At 43.4% G+C, this 20,361-nt stretch overlaps 1 long non-coding RNA gene across 9 annotated transcripts in view; it reads left to right on the forward strand.

Annotated features, from left to right (window-relative positions):
• Positions 1–20,139, forward strand: part of LOC142088699 (uncharacterized) — a 108,831-nt gene extending 88,692 nt beyond the window's left edge. For 4 of the 9 annotated variants that reach the window (XR_012675916.1, XR_012675915.1, XR_012675917.1 and 1 more), the window contains 2 exons: positions 880–938; positions 6,268–11,121. This is a non-coding gene — a long non-coding RNA (uncharacterized LOC142088699). Of the gene's footprint in view, positions 1–879; positions 939–1,113; positions 3,699–6,267; positions 11,122–18,651 lie in introns of those variants that run through there. The other 5 variants (XR_012675921.1, XR_012675919.1, XR_012675914.1 and 2 more) reach the window with 4 other exon arrangements.
• Positions 20,140–20,361: the final 222 nt, after the last annotated feature.

Here is a 20,361-nt window from a genome sequence, read left to right on the forward strand (position 1 = left end):
CTATTTTTCGGACCAGCGGTATAACCAAGTTGTAAACTGCACACCTTACAAATCAGTCTATCCTGACATTGCTGGAGCGTTCATTACAAGCTGTAAAAAAACACTAGCAAGGAAGGTTTCAGTTCTGCAGCCCAATTTTCCATTGCAATAACCCAATTAACTGGTGTGTGTTTGTTTTACAAAGCTCTAAGCTACAATAAACCATGCCGATACACAGGCTGCAGAAAGCTTCGTAATTAGGACAAGGTGTACAAATTAAACCACTCTTTTTAAACTTCAAACCAGCTAACTTCTGACATACTGTACTGCTGGGGCTTCTGGGACTAAACCCAATTAACATCTTAGTATTTTATAAGCATCGTTTTAATTGCATTTGTATGCAATCTTCTCTCCAAGAGCCTTTCAAGGTGCTAGCCCTCGTTCAGATTTTATTACTTTAGTGATTTAAATCTCCTCTATCTGTGCTTCCCGTTAATAATGACTAGTGCTACTTCAAATGCCGGCCCAACATAAAACCGAGCTCTCCAAAGAATTATACTTTAAAACAGTTACATTTAACTTTATTATTACATTTTTAATTTTTTTTCTCCCTCTGTTTGAACATTATGCCTTGAACCATTTTATCAAGCTGTCAGTGCAGTAAGTGCTGGAAGAGTGAATGTTTTACTTCTCAGTGCTTTGCTATGGCACAGCTTCTTGGCCTACACATGACTCAGTTTGTATGCACAATATTGTCTTACAAAAAGAAATTTTCTAGGAGCAGCTTAATGAGTTGTGTGTCCATGGATTTTCAAGATGCGGGGAGGTGGGGGGGAGGTTTAACTCTATGAGAGACAGCAAAGCCAATCCCTCAGGCTGAGTTGCTTTTGTCTTTTTTAGGACAAGACCTGCCCTCCTTCCTTGCCGATCAGAAGCAAGCCCTGTGAAGCTTTACTTGTGTGAGTAGTTTTATTGACTGTAATGGGATTGCTCAAGTTTGGATGAACTGGCCCTCGATGGGAACAGTGGAACATTCCATGGAAAATCTGATGCACTCTAAGGAATGTCAATTCCCATCACTATAATTTCTCTCTGTATAAAATTCTCTCAAGTGCTCTGTTTTTCTTTATGCAGCTGCTTCTTTGGAAAATGACCTGCATTTCAAAGATCAGGTAGGATTTGAAGAGAGCTGTAGAGGTATTAAGTAGTATAATGGAACGCCCTCTGCCCAATTAATAAAATAATATGTAAAACGTGTTCTGAGATTCTTTTTCCAGCACAGTATTTATTATCCTGTTTCGCATTCTTCCAAGGATGAAAAAAAGAAACAGGAATGTGTTGGATCTTATTGAAATGATGTAATGAATAAAATGTTTGTTTTAAAATGCTGGCAGCCACGCTCAAAATATTTTCCTCTTTGCAAAATGCAACTTAGGGTGAATATAGACTAATGTTACTCTCATTTAGGGTTTCTGTTATGTGGATACAAATATTGGGTCTTAAAAATGCAGAAGGTTCCTCCTGAAACATTTTGAACCTTTTCACTTGATTGAGTGTCTTGTCAAACAAAACTGGCAGCAGATCTCTTGGAACTGCCTGAATCTATGCAGATACGATTTCTATCATGCCCTTATTATGTGTAGTCCATAATAAGGATGAGCATGTATAAATCATTTCTGGCTGGCACTTAGGATGCAATACTCAAAGGAGAAAGACATTTCTGTCTTCAAATGTCTAGCAATTTCTGATATTATAGAGTAAGTCTCCCCAGAACCATACAATCCTCAATTCCACGCAGCCCTCTTATGAAAGAATGAGACTTTCATATCTTCCTTGCAAGAGCCACCAGTGAGATAAGAATTGTGCAGTTCAGATGTGTGCTGTGCTTCAGCCGGGGTGGCTATATTGAACTTTCATTTGCAAAGCCTTCGCTAACAAAATTGCACAGAGATGAAGATTTTTGCCTCTATCGTTCCTATATACAATTATCTATGAGTAAGCATTACTTTATATATAGTAGATTATATAGTCATATATTATAGGAACACATTTCCCATGGAATGTTCTTCTATATGCACACCTATAATGTGCACTAAAATAAACACATATATTGTAGGAATGTGTTTGTGTTTTCTCAGCAGTGATAATCTAGCTAAGACTTGGCATTGTAAAATGTAATAGCATATGAAATGATAGATGATCCGAAAAGTTCTAACAAATCACGCCTTCCCCAGATACAGAAATGCAGAGAGCTGGTCAAAACTAAAGAAGCCATTTTAAGAAAACAGTATAAAAAGATGTACGTCGTCTGTTTTCCAGTACTGGATTTATAGTTATTTTACACTCCAACTCTTTAAAAAATATTTTTCTGCAACATACTCCAAAAAAACCCCAGTCCTTTTCCAGAATCCTTTTTCAAGTTTCTCTTTCCCTTTTTATAGGACTTTCCAGGAGGAAAATATGGGATTTGGAAAACGAATTTTAAAATAATTTGAAACATCATTCTGATCAAATCTTTAATAACAGTATCAGCAGAAACAGATGCAGGGAATGCCAATGAAAATGGGTTATGTTAATTAAGTTAACAATTTTTAATGACAAATATTGTTTCAGGGAGAAAAGGTGATTTTTTTTTTAAGAGCATTTTGTGCAAAATCTTTCAACCACTATAAAAACATAAAAGACTAGATATTTTCTATGAAACAGTTCTTCACTGTAAGATGATGAATGATATCTTTAGTATTATAGTTATACATAATAAAATATTTATTTGTGAGGCTTTATACATTTTATATCTGATTCATTTATACACAAATACATATGTTACCATGGAAAGACATCTATATTGATATTTTACTTGACAGATTCTGATTGTTTCCTAATATGCAAACAACTAGAATTTCTCAATGAAGAGTTCAGTTCTTGGGAATCTGAAAACCAGAGGGCATTTTAGACCAGGAGTTCAGCGTGTGGAGCTGTCAGACTTGATATCCCTGAATTTTAGGTGAATTGGAGCGCCTTGTTCCTATGGAGGTTGTTCTAAAGGGGACTAATGCCTTTTGGGAGCTGAGCTCTAGGGAGTAAGGGGCAGAGAGCAGGAGAATATTTTATGCAAAAGAACTGTCTGTTGAGAATGGAATAGAAAATTACACTTCTTTAATGACAAGCTTTTTGTAAAATATGGGGAGCCATGGGGAAGTATATTATTCTGTTTTCTTTCTTTCTATACAGTGGAAAATAAGAGGTGTCACAGTGAGTTATCATGTGCAATGACCACTAATGCTCCTGTTTAGTGTACAATTGCCTGCCACATTACACACAATCACATGTGTCATTATTATATTAACTGGGTTTATATACTGTTCACCTGACTTCACCTAGCAGTGCTTGCATAATTATAGTAAAAGGAAGAAGCTCATTTGGCTAAGGGAGGTTGCTTATAATCCTGTTTTCTGCCCATTTAAAATGATGGGACCACAGCAAAGAAAAAAATCTTTATAAAAACTAACATTTTGTTAAAAATTTTTGTTTTTTATAATCAGAGCCTAAACTGTCAGAGGGCAGATCCAACTCTGATTCATGCCGGTCCAGTGGGTGCTGGATTAGGCCCTGACCTCCTTGCAGGTTCAGCGGATAGAGTAGTTCTTGAGCAAACCAAAAGAAAGCTGCAAGGTTCCCACAGCAAAGGCTGTCTTTTTTGGTGTATTGCATAGCTCTGAGTGCAGTTTTGATAGCACAGTGATAAATAAATACGAGCAAATTAATTTGCAGTAATTGACAGAACAATTAGCAAAGCTGCAGTTGCAGAGTCTTTACTCCTGGTGTTGAGGGAAGGAACCCAAAGTCACTTTCAGATCTCAGGTTTAATTTGCAACTAAAAAGGCACCCTTTGTGTGCAAGCTAAGACAATTTTCTGGGAAGTCACTAAGATAAAGTAAATGTGGAACCCAGTAATACCATTTATAGAGCTCCTTTTCAGAACAAAACTGCACTTTCACTGCAGTAAGAAATGCTGATAAGGGCATTCTGGGATTTGAGCTACAGTTCAGGCTTCGTGGGACAACAGGAATAGCAAAAATGAATCTGATGATGCAATACTTGCATGAATGGGTGTGCTGATGGCAGGTCCCTGACCCGGCCACCACTCCCCTGCGCTGCGGTGTGTGATCCACAAAGCACCACACCAACCCGAGAGAGCTGGAGCATCTCGAACAAGCTGCCCCTCACGAACAAGCACTCGCTGTACGAAGTGCAAAGGGATCTCTTCCCACTGAGCATATGGCTTTAGCATACTTTTAAACACTAGGAACACAGCATGTGAAGTATCCCGGAAAATGCTGGGAAGCAGAAATACAGAGCAATCGATGTTTTCACTCCTCTTTCCCCCAGAATTAAATGTGGATGGCAATTTCCACACCTCAAAGGAATCTGTCATGGCAGGTCCAGTTCTATGGCAATGGCGCTTCAGCCACAGCCCAGCTAAGCCAGAGCTCAGTCTCATTTCTCCTGTGAGCAAGCACTACATGTGAGGACACTCAGTTTCCAAGATCTCCGGTTATACTCTCTCTGCTCAGCAAATGTCAGATGCAGCTCTACCAGTGGTGTTACTGGAGCGTTTCAGGCTTCTCTTGAACAGAAGGCTGAGGAGAGGGACAGGCAAAATGTTAGACAGGAATCAGAGGCGCAGAGGAAGTGAAAAACCTGATTACAGTGACCTGGAAGGTGTTTGGGAGAAGCAGTAATGGCCAGCGCCACTGATCTGTGGGTTGTATTGCCTAGCAAGAAGCCCTTATCTGCATTTGTCCCAGGTCTCAATTGCCCGGTCATCTGGCTCCTGTTGTGGAGCTCTGGTTTAGCAACAGCAGTGCAATGCCTCAGCCAAGTGCCCTGGCTCCCCGAGGTGTTGACTGGTTTGTGTTTCCAAGTGTTAGTTTAAGAAACCCAGAGAAGTTGAAGTGTGAAAGTTTTATGTTACGTGAGAGAAGAGGTCAGCAGGCATCTCAGTTAGGAAAGAAACAGCGAGCGTGTTTTATTTCCGAAGCTGATGGTGAGAACTTCAGAGCCACTCTTTCAGCAGAGGACTTTGTTCTGCAGACAATGGGGCTCTTCAAGAAGGGAAGGGGGGTGCAAACATGAATTTTCAGTCTGCTACAAAAGCTTTAGTTTCCAAGGATCAAGATGGACTTTGGAAAGGTCTTTTTATCCAGGGCTGCTGACTGTGTGCACACAAGGCTTAGCATGAGCTTCAGCTGTCTTCAGTGAGGTGTAAGAGATGGGGTGCCTCTCTCGTGTGACAAGCAATGATGAAATGTTCTGTTCGACTCTTTAGCCTGTGAAGTGTACTGCTTGGGTTACCTGTTTTACAGCAGAGTCAGACAGAGCAGATACTCAATCACAAGGTGGGTAACCCATCACTTCCACCTTGGTATTGTGTTAACACCCTTGGAAATGGGTGCTGGCTATATCAACTTTGTCCCAGACTCCTTCATTTAGGGCGAGGAACGGTGCAAGAAAGCATGTTAGATTCAACTGTCTTTGGTGGCTAATATCCAGCTTGGAAATGGCACCCCTGATAAATGCTCCCTGGAGCAAGGGAGGTCAGGCCAGTTAACTTGCTCTACTAGTATGTTAAGACCTTATAGTCATGAGACAAGAAAGGCAGTGGGCAAACGTACACGTCTGTCAAAGGCACTTCCGCAGACCTCTCACTGCAATGCTTAGGTACCATCTCTGAGGTACCACCTCCCATCTTGGCAGAAGTGGCAGAGAGAAGGGACAGAGCGTGAAAGGGATGGTGCTACCTGCACAGTTGTTTCATGGTTGTTTTTTCTTTTGAAAGTACCTCTAATTTCTGAGGCAAGTCTTTATGAAATAGCAGTTCAGTATTTGGAGTACCTAACAGAGCGTTTGTGGCTCTTCTCCAGAGCTCTCTCCAAGCTCTACAGCCTGGAGAGACTTGAGCTTTCTTTCTGTGAAATTCTCCCTCCCTCCCACATTATCCTCTTCAGTATTTGTCTGCAAAAGGATTATGAAATACTCAGTTGAATTCACACTGGGCCCAATCCAACACCCACCGACTCAATGAACAACCTTGCTGTCCTCAGTGGGGGATGGCTCTCCTCTTGTTTGAAATGATTTGCAAGTCACTTCATCACCTTATCCTCGTGGAGGGCACAGCTCATCTGCCGGACGACGGCAGTCAAGCGAAATGTTGTGCAAAGGCAAGGTTCTTTTTTCCCTTCTAATAAAGGCCTACTTTGACATTTCTTGCCTTTCCCTCTTCTGCAGCGTGCACTGGGCATTTGTCACAACAAGCTACTGAACCAGATGGCCCCACAGCTCTGATCCGTCTGGCGGCTCCTGCACGCCTATAACCGCTTGGGAAGGCAACAACAACAAAAAAAGAAAAACAGACATGAAACCTGTCTCTGCAGCGAAGCATCTCTGCCAGAGCGACGAACTCTGGAGCTGAGCCGCCACTGGAAAACGGGCTGTCGGGCGACGCGTGGCCGTTCCCACGTGGCGCGGGGGGACGTGGTGGCAGAGCCGCGGGGACGAAGCGGGGTGACGCACGATAACCGCGGCTTCAGCCTTCCGGAGAGCCCCCGGCTTGGGAGTTTTGCTGGCCGTGAGTGGAGGCAGGAAGGTCAAAAAGCGGCCTTTTGGGTGCGAGGGATGTTTCTGGGCTCTCCGGGGGCTGGAGAAGGCAGTGCCCGGCTAGATGGCGCTGGCAGCCCAGGAAAGGGCCCGCGCCGGGGCCGCGGCCGCCCCGAGCCGCCGGGGAGCAGCTCCGGCCCCGCGCCCCTCACAACAACCACCCCCCAACACCCCCTCCCCCAGATGTGCCCGTGAATTATGTATAGGTTTTAATAGATTGTGTCACACATCTGAAGTTATAGGGATTTGATACAAACCCACCATGCAGTAATTATGAGTGTAAAATACATTTGGGGGGAAACATTTTGCAGACTTGCCAAGACTAACAGCTTACAAAAAAAGACCCATTCCTACTCCGGCCTCGCGCTGCGCCCTGGAGAATTTGCACATGCATTTGAAATGAAACAATCCCCATATCTCTGTGTTTACTAGGGAGAAAAAAGCCCCAAACCCTTCCTTCCATAGGTCCTTCTATAAATATGTTCCTGGCACTGGGCAGTTTGCAGTCAGACAGAGACTGCTCGTCTTTAATGTGAAATAATGCAAGGTTTTGAAGCAAAAAGTTGGCTGCTAGAATTAATTGGTGTCTTATTTTTCCGGCTGGAGCTGCTGTTTGCAAGTGAGGGCTGCATGAGCAGTCCCGGCGTCTGCATTGCAAATTAGGACTGTGAACGGCAGCTCCCACTGTATTACACCCGCAAAGACGAGAGAAGGCAGGAAAGAGAGAGACAGGCAAGAGTCAGAAGGTAGAGAGGGTGAGACAGGACTACCGAGGAGAAGGATCTAAAATGGAAAGAAATCCAGTGTGTGGGGGGAGAAGTATGGGAGCAGGACAGAGGAGAGGTGAGGGGGAGAGAACAGAGGATTAGAGAAGGAAAGAGTGAGAGAGATGAGCCCAAGGGAGCTGAGGCTGAGCTGGGATCGGAGGAAGGGCAAGGGAGGCTTCTCACCAGACTGGTGGCTGCTGCTGTGCCCTGTGTGCTGCTGAGGACCAGGCTGGCCTCTTCCAGGGAAGTCCCTCTGGCTATAAGCTGTGGTTAGGCATCGCAGTTAAGGCCCTGGTAGTCCCAACAGAGAGGATGTGAGTGTTTCCATCAAAGGACAATGTTTATTGAAATATTTGGAGCTTCACAGGAGATGCTCAGGGGTGCTCCATCCAGAGTGGACTATGACCAGGGTCCACCGTTTTGACAGTAATGTGTGCAGCTCGTTTTCCCCACTTTGTAGCCTATAAAGAGTAGCCATGTCCAATGCAGAGGATGGATGCTGTACTGTGATGTTCAAACCGTGGTCCGTTGACTCCCATGGTAATAATAAGAACTTTCGAAGGGATTTGCAAAAGGAAATCAAGAAAAACAAGTTTACAGCCAGTCAGCTCACATGCAGCCATATTTTTAGGGATGTGCAATGAGAACAAGGTTGAAAACCACAGAGAATATCCCACAGTGAAGAAGAACTGGGGTTTGGGGATGGGACCACTCTTTTGTGCTCAAGTGCCCTGGCAGATCTCTCATTCCCTCACGTGTACCATTTTTGCCTTGAGTATAGCAACATCCCATCTATCAGTTTTCCCTCCCCAGGGCTTCCTTCTCCAAGCTTGCCAGTACAGTTTCACAGTTACTCAGAGCTCAGGATCTGTTTTAGGGATGATCATCCAGTGAACAGAAGTAGCATGAGGACATGGAGCAATCTGAAACCTGCCTGTGCCTTATTTTTGAGGTTGAAGCAGGACTTCAGTGGCGCCCAGGCATGAATTCCCATGAGACGCCTCTTATTCCTAGTGCTGCATGTACTGCTGCTGGGTTGTGGCCATTTTAAGTAGAAACGTGAGCATGTGCATCAACACACTTCTTACAAAATGAACGTATCTTTAAGTAGCAAATTACCTGTTTGTTGCAGTGTTGTTCAATGGCCAGTTTCTGGCATATTAATACCTTGTTTCCCAATATATTGAACTGTCTTCCTTCCCAATAAGAAATGAAGGATTTCTACAAGGATGCCAGATCCTCTCTGCCACACTTTCATTTCTTCCCACAGTTTTTGCTGTTGGAGGAGGAGGGGAGGGAAAAAAAAGAAAAAAAGGAGGAAAAAGAAAGGAGTCTGATGGAGTGAGCATAGAGCAGGAGCTGAGATTGTTTTTTCTGGCCGACACAGTTAGTGTTGCTGGTGCATTTGCTGCTTCCTTGAAAGGCCAGTGGGGGGGGGAAAGAGATTAAGGTCATCAAGATAATGCAAAGAATATTCAAACTGGAAGCAGAGAGGAAATATAGAAGGTCTGTTTTTCCAATAGTAAGTAATCAGAGTACAGGAGGATGTAATTTGCAGATTAGGAAAATGAACAAAGACTATAAAATTAACTTTATGACAGAGAGGAGAACAGTCCATTTGAAGGGGGGAATAAACCAACCTCCATAAAGCTTTATGGCTGATACAATCAGTATGTTGGTTTAAACTAAATAGGAAATATCAGCAAATAATCAACCATGGGGCAGTCTTCAAGCCCTGGTTGTGTTGTAATCTGGATTGGATGTGACACAGAACCCAAGGCTGGGATTTCAGGGCAGTGGAACCTTCACAGATTCCCAGTCCTGGCTGTGTGGGTGTGCTTGGGGGTGGGGAGCAGGAGGGAAGTGCTAATGTGCACCAAACCTGTCGCTGACAGCTGTCAATCATCCGTCCTCTCTTCCTCTGGTGACTTTTCTCCAAGCAAACAAAGCCCAACCCTGTAAATGTGCTTCCTCCACAATGAAATCAAATTGTCTCTCATACTCATGCCAGCCTGGGAGCAGCTCAGTGGGTGGATCGGAAACAAAAGCTTTAATTAGCAAGGGGACTGCAAGTTAGTTACAGAGCAGGTTGCCATAACAGGGACCTCCCTATCTCACAGTGATAGAAACTGTGCTCAGCTCCGTGCAGAAGAAACCATAGACATCTCCAAGGAAAATGTCTCATTTTCCTTACAAGAGGAGCTGTCCTCTTCTCTTGAATCCATAGGCGCTGAGCTCCCAGTCTGGTCCAAATGAATGACGTTGTCAAACTGGAGCAGAAAGAGATTTTTCTTACATGGTATTCTATTACATCCTAATTTTTATTCCCCTCACTGTCATTCTTGTTTCTCCTTCAACTATTTTTTTAAGGTGAAAAGAGGAGAAGGGGGAGTAACTTGAACTTGGTGGATTCTGTTGTTCGTATTATTCACGCCAGTAAATAACGTTTCCAGTAGCCTGTGAGCCTACGACAAGTTTTATAGGACTCAAATGCAAGCCCTCTGAGGAGCTGTAACTCCAGAGCCATGTTCTCCAAAGGACAATTCTCTTATGTCTCTTTGCTATTCTGTTTTCTAGCAGAGAGGAAAAAATACAAGGCAAATAAACAAATGTATCCAAAAAAAGCAAGTGAGGGGCTGATTGTCCTCTCGTGAAATTCAAGGTAAATAATTAGGAGTAGCTCCAAAGGTTTTAATGAAGTTGCCTGGATGTAAAACTGCTGTAAGCTCAGGAGTAAATCTCCCAGTCTGCGTAAAAAGGAGGAAAAGCAAGTTTGCTCAGGAAGCAAGTTTGCTCAAGAACAGAATTGTCCTCATTTGTGTGACACAGATCCCACAACAAGATGCTCAAATGTAAACATTTTTTTTCTTTTCATTTTAAATAAAGTGTCTGGTCAAAAGCCTCTGTGATACTGCCATTCCCGGGGTTTATATATTCTCTTCAGAAATAGAGAGCAAAACTCTATAGGCTTGGGAAAGGTCAAGCAGCCTCAATAAAATACAAATAGACCCAAACTGTTGCTCAAACAATACCAGACAAAAGTATAAAAATCCTGAAGAATTAAATAGTTCTTTTGGTAAGAATGGGAAAGTTCTGCTACTAAAAACATTTTTTCAATTTGCTTTATGTTTTATTATCCCCGGAGTTTTTCCTCAGGTGTTAAAAGCACAAGGTGTTAGAAGCTTTGTGTGAACTTCTATTTTCTGGAAATTTGGGGTTTGGTCTTTACAAAGCACTCATCTTCATCTTTGTAGGTTGGATCAGTTGAAATTCAGGAAAAATCTTTCCCTAACAAATTTTGAATTTCCTCATTAAAAAAGAAAATTTCAAATAAATATTCAGCAAGCTCTGTGAAATCCTATTCATTTATCAGAAATAAAAGTACAAAAAACCCCGTGCCTTTGAAAATGCGCAACCTGCTTTCTTTGTGCAAAACTTTCAGCATTAGTGAGACTATATTTAGAATTAAGAATGTGATTTTGTCCCATTGAAGTCTCAGTAAAAAAATCAGAGCCACTTTTATGGTAGAGATTTTGAAGCTTTGCTAGTTGTGTTTCATTAAACGACCACACTTGTCACATGGATGTACATCTTACTCCTTTAATGGGTCGGCCTGCCCCTTGTGATTAGCAGGCGGAAGCGGTTTGATATATTTGTCAAAAAGACTGTCCTTTGTGAGCCAAAATAAAACGAATTCTCTGATATGCAAGAAATTAAATACTTTTTCACTGGCTTGGCTTGGGATCTGACATCTTTTGCTAATACTTATTTTTAGGTGGAATCAGTAGTCAGAGACCTTAAAGGCAAGGGCAAGATTTCAAACCAGATTTATGCTCTTGAACACTTTTAAAAGTGTGAGTGTGTATACACACATATATCATTGCATTTATAGTACCATGCTGTAACTATCTGCGATACTCCAGCTGCAACGCATCTGAATGCCATGCGGTCTTCAGTGCTTTTCACCTTCATAGCTCCCCTGGGAGTTAAGAAAGTGCTATTTTTCCTACTTTACAGACAGGGAACTGAGAGGTTCGTGGGCAAGTAGGAGGATCATGACAGTGTGGGATGCTAAGGGCAACTTTTCCATGACAAAAACTGTGGATGTTTGAGTCTAGTGATCCCAACCATAGAGCTTCCTCAGTTTGAGGCAGGAAGGGTAATTTAAGAGGCAAAAGAAGTCCAAGGAAACTCAAAGTTTACCTGCAAGGGGCAGACCCCTCAAAATGAATAGCAGTGTCAGGTCCTGCACTCTCTTTCTATGGATGATCCTTCCAAGGGATGCCGGGAGATATGGGGATGTGCAGTCATAGGGGAGGGAAAGGAAGAGCTCTCCCAGTGTCACATGGGTCAGGATCTTTCCTTATTTCATAACCTGGCAGTTCTCCCACTGACCTCAAAAACTGCTGATGCTCATGTGGAAAAGTGCATTTCCAGAAGTGACAATTACAAAAAAGAAGAACACCCCCCCCAAATTCTGATGCTTTTTGCAGGTGTGTCTTTTATAGCTCTCCATCTAGCCTATCGGGCCATACCTTTGCCTACATCATAGCCACTTCCCAACCAAAGCAGCTCTTAATATTGCCCACGCTGTAGGCCTGGGTGTCTCAGTGAGAGCAAGTGCTCAAGCCTGGGACGTGAGGAACCAGTGGGGCGTTTGTGTAGTGCTGGGCAGAAGGATTTTGCACTGTCTGAGGTGCAGCGGTATGAGCCACGCTGGTGCTCAGTGCCTGGCCGTGCAGGAGGGTGAGCAGTGTGTCGGGGCACTGTGGGGACACAGGACAAACTGATGGCTCCCATGTCAAGAGACTGCAAGCTGAATTCCTTCCTTCTGGCTTTAAGGTATATAGCCATTGTTAATCCTTCCAATCTTTCCCAGACTATGATTTCCACTTCAGACGTAACACATCTGAATTGTTTGTGTGGAAATGTACACAAACCCAGGCCTTCCACCCTGCTGAGATTTTTGCCTCATTTGACAGCACAATGATGCTTGCCTATTTTGAATGAACCTTAACAAGCCCTTCTTTCCTGCTTGATTTAGCCTCTGCTCATACTGTGTTTAGAGCTTTGGCTTGACTGAGTTAGATTCTGACTTGAGGAGTTTTCTCACTGAAGAAGCCTCTAAAAGGATGGAGAGGGTGGATTAGCACCAATCCTCCCTGCTAACCCTCCCAGGTGGCTTGATCTTGCATACGGATGTTACACACATAGAATCATAGAATCATAGAATCATTAAGGTTGGAAAAGACCTCTAAGATCATCGAGTCCAACTGTCAACCCAACACCACCATGCCCACTACACCATGTGCCTAAGCGCCTCATCTACGCGTCTTTTAAATACTTCCAGGGATGGTGACTCAACCACTTCCCTGGGCAGCCTGTTCCAAGGCCTGACCACTCTTTCGGGAAAAAAATTTTTCCTAATGTCCAGTCTAAACCTCCCTTGGCGCAACTTGAGGCCATTTCCTCTTGTCTTATCGCTAGTTACTTGGGAGAAGAGACCAACACCCACCTCACTACAACCTCCTTTCAGGTAGTTGTAGAGCACGATGAGGTCTCCTCTCAGCCTCCTTCTCTCCAGGCTAAACAGTCCCCGTTCCCTCAGCCGCTCCTCATCAGACTTGTGCTCCAGGCTCTTCACCAGCTTCGTTGCCCTTCTCTGGACACGCTCCAGCACCTCCATGTCCTTCTTGTAGTGAGGGGCCCAAAACTGAACACAGGATTCGAGGTGCGGCTTCACCAGTGCTGAGTACAGGGGCACGATCACCTCCCTACTCCTGCTGGCCACACTATTTCTGATACAGGCCAGGATGCCATTGGCCTTCTTGGCCACCTGGGCACACTGCCGGCTCATGTTCAGCCGGCTGTCAGCAAACATCCCCAGGTCCTTTTCCTCTGGGCAGCTTTCCAGCCACTCCTTCCCAAGCCTGTAGCGTTGCCTGGGGTTGTTGTGACCCAAGTGCAAGACCCGGCGGTTGACCTTGTTGAACCTCATACAGTTGACCTCAGTCCATCGATCCAGCCTGTCCAGGTCCCTCTGCAGAGCCTTCCTACCCTCGAGCAGATCAACACTCGCGCCCAGCTTGGTGTCATCTGCAAACTTACTGAGGGAGCACTCGATCCCCTCATGCAGATCGTTGATAAAGATATTGAACAGGACTGGCCCCAAAACTGAGCCCTGGGGAACACCGCTCGTGACCGGCCGCCGACTGGATTTAACTCCGTTGACCAAAACTCTCTGGGCTTGGCCGTCCAGCCAGTTTTTTACCCACCGAAGAGTGTACCTGTCTAAGCATGTCTAAGCATGCCTAAGCATGTCTAAGCATGATGGAGCAGTGCCTGTCAGAGCTGAGTCAGCACAACTGATTCCTCCAGTCAATCTTCATTTTCTGTAACTGGAGTGGCATTTCAGCCCTTTGCAGTTGGTGGAGGTGACACTAAGAGTATGGTCCTTTTGAGGACCAAGGTGGGACCCTGTCCATCTTAGGCTCCATGCTGACGCCAGGTGCTGCTGTGGGTGGGGGCCCAGGGAGGGGAACACCCCTCCCTGTTCTGTTTTGTGGTTCATGTTACCATGGGTCTGGGTCCCTGCTTCCTCCGGTCAGCCCTGCGTTACCCTTGTTAAGTGTTCTGGCAAGCTAAACTGTGACAGTCTAACTCCTCTGCTTTGTTGGTATTATATTCACAATATTTCTGAACCTTAAGGGTGATGAGTTTGCAGAGAAGCAGATGCTGCTGGTTCTGCTCTTATTTGCTACTTTTGGAGGATGCAGGCAATGAGCTAAGGCTGTAAAGGGGGAGAGATGGGTTGTTACTGCCTGCCTGAAGCCCAGGCAGGCAGTGCTCACTGCAGCATGCAATACGGCAATTCATAAAATGTGACATTCATGTTGGCGGGACACTGCTGTGAGCCTATTTTACTCCATGATAAAGACTACATCTGTCAGGGTTCATCTCCTCGTCACCGGGTCCATCGGACAATCACGCAGGGCAAACTTATTATATGCAGGGGATAGGATTGGCTCTTCAGCACGTGTACCCCGAGCCTGCATTAGCGGATTATCTCCTGGAGGAGTTACTGCTGCAGAGACTCTCTGCACAGCCCAGGTTACACAGAGCCTTATTCTGCGGGGTGCTGGGTGGGATATCATAATCTAAACCTCTTTGGGAACCAGTCAGCACTGCACTTCCTCCAGGCTTGAAAGGAAAAACCCATTGTGCATTTCAAAGCCAAGATTTTAGGAACAAAAATCAACTTTTTAATTGCATTTTTCACTTAGGAATGTGAAGGAATCACTGTGAACCTTGAAAGTTTGATATGTACCAGACCAGTAAATAGATTTGGCTTTGTTTTTTTAATGTTTTGCATACTTTGTTTTTCAAACTTTCACCAGCTCTGCTTTGTTTCAGTTAATGAAATTCTTCTATTGCAGCACTGGGACTTTTAAAGCATTTTCGTAACCTCCTGTCTTGGTCTCCAAGGTATAAACATTATTTTATAATTAGCCTTCACAACTATGTTATACATTTGAAAAGGAGGAAAAAAAAATGTTTTTCCCCCATTTTTATATAGGGGAATTACAGTTTCTGTCTGGGGACTGAAAGAATGTGTGTGTATGCGCGCGCAGAGGAGAGAGAGAGATTCAATCTGTCGAAATCTCATCTCCTGCCAGTTACACATGAAATCATCGTTTCGGAGAGAGAGTGGGAAATCACTGAATGCATTGGAAAAATCCTCACTTTATCCTTAATGAAACTGCTTTAAAATATGATGGGAGAGGGAAGACTTAGGGACATTTGTGTTCTACCAAAAAAACACAGGGAAAGAACATTGACTTTTCGCCCCCTGTTATATAACTTGGCATCAGGCTCTCGCTAGCTGATACTGATGGGAACTAATTTGTCTCTTGGCCTTATTCCTGCCAATCCCCTATGGTGTTTTCTTATGGCGACTTCATATCAGAATAAAGCTGTCACCAAGGTAACCACATGTGCATATGCACAATCATGTACATGCACTATGTAATTAAGTCCAAGTGTAAATAATAATATTCACCATAGTGTGCAGTACTTGAGCGATACTGCTTAAGGAGCCCTCACAATGTGTCTTCGGTAGAGAGTTAGCCTCACAGTTTTACAAGATAGGGAAACTGAGTCACAGAGGAGGGGGGAGCCTCCCAAGCGCAGGGAGAGGCAGGGGAACTGCCTCAATTGGAGCAGGGGAACTCAGTTTCCTGCGGTGTGGGGAGAGCACCCAGCTTTTTCCATAGGCACCACTTATTAAAGCAGTCACTGATCTTTAAGCTCAGGTCCTTTGAAGTGTTTCTGCCAGATTTACTCTGGTCCAGGCAGAATTTTTTGTGCATGCAATTAGTTGTAGACAGAAAAGCTCCTCCTCCACCCAGTCTGGGATGGATGCACACGGACTCATGTAAGGATCCTTGCCTTGACTTCAGTAAAATTTGGATCCAGTCCCAACGATCGCTCCAGCCTTTGCAGCGGGGAGCAGCCCCGCACAAAGGGAAGCTCCCTTGAACCGTTTTTGAAGTGGTAGCTTTCCTTGCTGTAATAAATTTTCAGGATGTTTTCAACAGAGAGAATAAATCCATAGGAGAGGGATGGCTTAATGGATTTTGAATTTTCTGATAAGGAACGTGACAAGTCTTTCCCAACAGAAATGTCCCCTTGAATCTTTCATTCAAGTATATGACAGATGCTTGAGTTACAGTGCATTTCCAAAGGTTTGTGTTGTTTTTTTTTTCTCTCCTGCGGAGAAAGCTGCTCAGCCAAAGCCTAACCTAGAGGGAAGCTTTTACAGATAAAAGAGTGATCCAAGGAAGGGGAATATGTGGGAATCAAGTGGTTAATTTCTGTCTTCAGCAATCTCATAGAAAAAAATACATGTGAGCATGGAAAAATATTAGTCTATCTCTTTTGAAAGCCTCCAAAAAGATTTGTCTGAAGTGTGCATTTAAATGGGAAGGATACAGGTGTTTTCAGAGCTCTTCTAGCCCACAAGCAGGCCTGGGGCAAACCTGAGCATACAGTATAATGTAACGAGAAACATTCCTCCGTGCTTCAGTAGGAAAATGCAAATAGGCTCATTTCCTTTTTTGAGGAGGACTTTAGAGAAGGCGCTCCTGGAGCAAAGTAACGTGTTTGGTATCTTCCCTGCCTGGAATATTATGATGAGAGGGGAGCGAGCGGCACACACCGAGCTGCACAACGCGGTGGCAACACGGCTGCTGCTGGCACGAGGATGGGGTTGCCTGTGCGGCCACCACGAGGAGGGACACTACAGCCAATTCCCCCTGCACTCGCAAGATTTGTCGGGTGCCAGTTTTGCACTGCTCCCTCTGCCCCTCTCTTTTTCTCTCTGCCAGTGCCCCCGCGTGCACGCGTTGAGCTGCTGTCATTTGGGAACTACTGAAACTTGAAAATAAGTTGCCCAAGTGAGAAGTGCAGCAGAGACCTGCACTCCCAGAGAGTCCTGCCTGTCGCAGAATAAAGCACCCGTGCTTTGCTAGAGCCTGTCTGCCTCCTGCTCCCCCTCCTCCTCCCGCCCCATCCCTTTCAAGGAAAGGCTCTGAAATATGTTTTGATTTCATTTTGCAAGTAGCCTGCTAAAAACATTTCTTTCCAACCTTCTCTCTACGTTTGTTTTCTTTGCTAGTTCAGCCTTTAGAAGAAACAACAACTTTCTTTTTTTCTGAACCCATTAAGAATAATATTTTTTCAAAAGTTTAGGCAGAATCCAATAGCATATACTTCATTGCAAGAGCTAAAATGGGAAGGGAGCTCTTTTGAAAAATCTAACCCCAGTTGTGGCTGCCAAGCTATGCAGGTAACCAGCAAATAATTAAGGCTACCCCTGAAATTCAGTATCAGCTGGGTGACAACATTCCCTTTCCACCAAAGAAATTCCCAGGTGAAAAGAAGATTGTTTTAATTATGGTGTTTTTTCAGAAGGTCTACAAAGCACTCCCCCTTTACCTCTCACTGAATAATTTTAATAACCGTTAGAAAATAGCAATTGCCATCAATTCTTGGCTTTGCTTTTTTTTTTGTTATTATTATTGTATAATCCATGACCGTGGATGTCAAAGTAGTTAAAATGTTTCTTAAAGCTCCAGCTCCAGGCATTGTGTAAATACCTGCTTTTGTGGCAAAGCAGAAAATATGCTGGCAAGAGGAAGAACTCTGGTTAATCATTGTGCAACCTTAAATAAAAGCAGAAAAGGATTCCAAATATTTGTAATTACATTTTTTTAAGCAAAGCTCATCAGATTCGAGGACCTGATTCATGGTGCCTGAAGACTTGAACTTGACAATGTTACATTGATTGTGATACAATTTTTGTCTAATACAGCAGAAAAAGGACTAGAGTTGAATTCAGCTTGCCTAACTAGATGTTGATTCTTTCATCAAAGAAAAATACTGGCTTGCTATTTAGGGTTGCTCAGTTTCAGTTTACAGAGCAGCCCTTCTATTTTTAAAAGTTAAAATATTTTTCATATTGCTTTAAAAATAAACTGACAAGTAACCAACCAACCAATCAGTAATATATCTAATTTATATAGACCTTTCAAAGAACTAAAAGAAAATGGTAAGCTAAGTGTTCCCTTATATAAAATAAATCTTTTCAGTGAAAGTTTCCAGCTGCTTCTGAAATATAGGAAAATCAAAATTATCACTGGCATTCGCAAGCCAATTATTGAACTCAATGGCATGATTCTGAATTTCCACTGATTTAATTAAGAGCAACATTTGGCCCTAGCTAGAAGCAATAATAAGTGCTTCTTCATTAGATGTTTTCAGGGTAATTTCTTAAGGGAAAAGATAGATGCTTCTAAATCTCTCATTTGGTGAACTGTTCTGTGTAATATATTAGAGCCATTGATTAGTATAATATGGCAAAAAGCAAAGCCTGACTGATCATCCATTGAAGTCAATGGCTGTCTTTGTTTAAGTCCAAAAAGAGCAATATAAAATCATGGTAATTCCAGGCAATATACAGACATGCTTTTGGCTTGCATCCCTAATTCCATTTCAGGTCTGTCCGTACCTAATCTGGACTTCCCAGGGAGCAGCAATTCCATCTCACGGTGGCTTTCGAGGTTGCAACATTTTCCTTTTGTTCTGCAGAGGAATGAAAAACAGACCAGTTAAAGTCACATGCTCACCACTGAGTTGTGTTGAGGCATTCGTTGGCAGTTGTTAAAAGTCAGGGGGTTTTGTTTCACAGGAACATGGAGAAGAAGAGCCCTCCCAGGCCAGCGAGTCCAATCTCTGCCTATCATGGTCAACCGAACCTTGAAGTCTTGGTCTTCATCACTCTGAAGGTGACTTGGAGCTCAGAAACCCCTAGAAACGTATCTCCAGGAGACACGTTGGCTTCTGTACCAGTGTTGACATCAGTACACTGCATTTTACACCAACAATGTCATGACCAGCTCTTCCTTGAACCCTCCCGAGTGCTGTGGTTTCAGCGAGGCTGTGTGTGGTCACAGCAGGCATTAGCACATCCTCGCGCAGGACGGGATGTGACCGCTGCGAGCTATTGCCTATCCGCTTGGGGTGGTGGTGAGGGTCATTATTGTTACATGATTAGTTTACTCAACAAAACTTCAAAAATATTTAACCTGGCTGTTTGCTACCACGTTTCCTGGCTTCAGACTGCTTTGTTTTACATGAGCACTTGTATTAACATCGTTATCCCTTCAACCCAATATAAGTCATGCTTTTTTCTTATGTGCCAATGGACCTTTTTGATAGAGAACATAGACACTTACCAATAAGCACTTACAGGTATTTAAGAGTTAAGTGAATTAGGTGCCTGGTTTCCTTTGCTGTTCATTTAGGATTAAGCACTTACTTGCCAAGTTGTTTTTTTATATCCTGCTGCATCCTTGACTACCTAAAGACCTTTATAAACTGGCTCCATAAGCTTTTGATGTGGCCTCTGTGTTTTTCTTTAAAGTACAAAATGTTCCTTCTACTGAAGCATTGGTATGTGCTAACTATCTGTCTGGATATTGTGTGATGAGGAGGGGAGGGAAATGGCCAGTGACAATGATTTCTCTTGCTGATTGTTTTTTCTTTTTCCCCCACATAATTTAAATCAAAATATCTAAACCTCAGACCTGAAACCAACTTCACAGTCTTACTTTGTATGTAAAAATATTCCATTTAAATCAGCAGTAAAGCTAACATGAAAGTGCCAATAAATAATATATGCAAAGAGTTTTTTTTATCAATATATAAAGAAATGTGGAGTTGTGAAGCTGCTGAAAACAAGCATTAGGAAATGTAATGAAGCAAGAATTAGAACAGCATAGTTCCTCTGGCCATTATAAATGAGAACGCCAGGTACCTGGAGAACAGGAAAACTGATGAGTACAGTCTGTTCAGGAGAGAAGGAGGAAAATTTCCCCCAGGAACACATTTCAAATTACTTATTTATGAACTGATGAACTGGGAGACCACCTATAGAGAGACAGAAGCAAGCAGTCTGCTGCAGACAGCTACAGAACTCCAGCTAATTGTGCTGCTGTTTTCTGTTATAACTCCTGCTCTCCAGCTGGGCTTCGGAGGCAGGAAATTTAGGCATTGACTAGAAGTTGCACTTTCCCTCCTTCTTGTCGGCATAAATATATACATGTATATTTTAATCTGCTGGAATAATTCAGCAAAGGCCTGGGAAAACAGCTGCTGCCTTTGTCATGACAGTGTTAGGGAGTTTGCGGGGTAGGGCTTCCAAGGGAAAAGTTCCTAAGCATGGGCCTGTCCCTCAGCAAAGGTCACTCCAAAATGTGGAGATATATGGCCTGAAATTGAAAATGTGGAACGTGCCCTTTATTTTCTTCTCTGCATGTCACTGTCAGGATATTAACTACACATAAACAGAAATAGAAACATGCATGCATATATAACAAATAAATACAACATGTATTAA

The sequence above is a fragment of the Calonectris borealis genome, chromosome 15 (assembly GCF_964195595.1).
Source record: "Calonectris borealis chromosome 15, bCalBor7.hap1.2, whole genome shotgun sequence".
NCBI classification, from domain to species: domain Eukaryota; kingdom Metazoa; phylum Chordata; class Aves; order Procellariiformes; family Procellariidae; genus Calonectris; species Calonectris borealis.